This window comes from Galeopterus variegatus, unplaced genomic scaffold, assembly GCF_000696425.1.
Source record: "Galeopterus variegatus unplaced genomic scaffold, G_variegatus-3.0.2 Scaffold5962, whole genome shotgun sequence".
NCBI classification, from domain to species: domain Eukaryota; kingdom Metazoa; phylum Chordata; class Mammalia; order Dermoptera; family Cynocephalidae; genus Galeopterus; species Galeopterus variegatus.
Window position 1 is genome coordinate 21,305 of NW_007732073.1, and position 2,960 is coordinate 24,264.

A 2,960-nucleotide genomic window follows, 5' to 3' on the forward strand; every position below is an offset into this window, starting at 1 on the left:
ACATGCAAATTTACACGACTAGTGATTGGCAGAGCCTATACTCAAAGCCCAGGTACATGTCAGTCCAAGCCTATATTGTTCCTACTCCATATGTTTCCTGTCCAAGGAATATTAAAAATACTGGAATATTACTTTAATTATTAAGATTATCTGGATGACACACAAACTGTATTTACTATACTGTAACGCTTCTTGAGTTTATTCTAAAAATGCATCACAATATTACAGCATATTGTTATACTTTTTAAAGAGAACTAGTTACCGGAAATAAAAATNTCATCTGTTATATACCCTGCACGCCTGTGGCCATGATGATATACTTTTGGCTCTGCCCATACTGACTACATAGTAAGCATCCTGAAAGATAGGTCTGGATAACTGTTCACTTTTGTATTGTTTACACTAGTAAATAATATATCTTTATGGAAGAAATATTTTGTTGAATGAATATATGTATTTTATAGCTCTAGAAGTTATTATGCTCTAATAAACACATGGCCTGAAAATATATATCAATGCACAGCCTTATAATATGCATAAAACAAGATAAAATTACTAGGATAATATGATACCATCTGCAGTTCCTGGGTTAGATGAGAAAGGTAGCATGCAAGGCAATATATTAAAAGCAAGATTTCCAAATAAAGAAGTCATATATTAAAAGCAAGATTTCCAAATGAAGACTATATCCAACTATGTAAAGTGATATGAGAATAAGTAACTATGTTCATAAAACTTGAAGACTGCAATTGGGATAACAAAAGAAATCATAGACGATCCAGTGTAAACTATACTTTTCCAACTAGCTCATTTGCTATCAAATCTAGAGCAAGGATCAGAAATAATATTCTTCCATGTAGAAAATCTGCATAAATAATAAATAGCCCACATTTATAGGGCACTTATCATGTGCCAAGCACTGTTCTAATCCTTAACATACATGAGGGTATTTCAAAAAGTTCATGGAAAGATTCTCATTATCTTTTAATTCTATTTTTCCACAAAATTTTTGAAGTACCTTTATGTATTCCGATTTTCATTGTTTTAGATTTATCACACTTGTAGATAAATTCATATATCCAGTACTACCAACTCAGTCTCTCTGTCATCCAAATATTTTTTTTTTAGTGCACATTTCTTTGTGCTGCCAAAATGTAATAAAAAAGGATATACATGATATTACTTTGCATTATTTTGGGAGAATTTTTAACACAATTTAAAATAATGATATTGCTCAAACTGGCCACAATATTTAGTAGATGGCTGATAACAAATGTGTCTTAAAATCTGGCAATAGAAAATCTTTGCAATTTGCATTGTACATAAATGAAACATTATGGAGACAACATTTATTTGTTTGAATTACTGAATTCAATTATATAAGTGAAACATTATGGAGACAACATTTATTTGTTTGAATTACCGAATTCAACTTAGAGGTAGAAACTGTAGTAAAATATTAAAAATACATACACTATTTCTTTTAATTAGCAATTAATTAGCAGGTGAGAAACATAAGTTCTTCCAAGCTTTCAAGAGAGAGTGTTTGAAATTATAAGAAGTTTGTTTATTTTTCAATTATCTTAAAAGTTTGAAAAAATCTGAGGAGCCATTATCTTTTACATAATATTATATCTAGGTCTGCCAAATAAAAATTATACCTGATTAAAGTTGTTTGTATACAGAGAGGTTATGAGTACATTGATCCGTTTTATTTTTATTTTCTTTATTGACAGCTATTAGAAATTTAGTATTTTTCGTTTGTTTTTGTGTGAGTGTGTGTGAGAGTGTGTGTGTGTGTATGTGTGTGTGTGTGTGTATGTATGTGTGTGAATTGATTCATTCACCTTTAGCTCCCTCCAATAAGTGAAAACGTGGTATTTCTTTTTCACTGCCTGACTCGTTTCACTTAATATTATTCTTTCAAGGTCCATCCATGTTGTTGCAAATGGCAGTATTTCATTCGTTTTTATAGCTGAGTAGTATTCCATTGTGTAGATATACAACATTTTCCGTATCCACTCATCCGATGATGGACATTTGGGCTGATTCCAGCTCTTGGCTATTGTGAAGAGTGCTGCAATGAACATTGGAAAACAGGTATACCTTCGACTTGATGACTTCCATTCCTTTGGGTATATTCCCAGCAGTGGGATAGCTGCGTCGTATGGTAGATCTATCTTCAGCTGTTTAAGGAACCTCCAAACCATTTTCCATAGGGGTTGCACCATTATGCATTCCCACCAACAATGTAAGAGAGTTCCTTTTTCTCCGCAACCATGCCAGCATTTACCTTTCAGCGTCTTTTGGATTTTGGCCATCCTAACTGGGGTGAGATGGTATCTCAGTGTGGTTTTGATTTGCATTTCCCGGATGCTGAGTGATGTTGAGCATTTTTTCATATGACTGTTGGCCATTTGCATATCTTCTTTAGAGAAATGCTTACTTAGCTCTTTTGCCCATTTTTTAATTGGGTTGCTTGTTTTTTTCTTGTAAAGTTGTTTGAGTTCTTTATATATTCTGGATATTAGTCCTTTGTCAGACATGTATTTTGCAAATATTTTCTCCCACTCTGTTGGCTGTCTTTTAGCTCTGTTAATTGTTTCTTTTGCTGTGCAGAAACTTTTCAGTTTGATATAGTCCCATTTGTTTATTTTTCCTTTGGTTGCCCATGCTTTTGGGGTCATATTCATGAAGTCTGTGCCCAGCCCTATTTGCTGAAGGGTTTCTCCTATATTTTCTTTAATAAGTTTTATTGTTTCAGGGTGTATATTTAAATCCTTAATCCATTTTGAGTTGATTTTAGTAAATGGTGAGAGATGTGGGTCTAGTTTCAATCTCCTGCAAATGGATAACCAGTTATCCCAGCACCCTTTGCTGAAGAGGGAGTCCCGACCCCAGTGAATAGACTTAATGCCTTTGTCGAAGATCAAATGGCAGTAAGTGCGTGGGTTAATTTC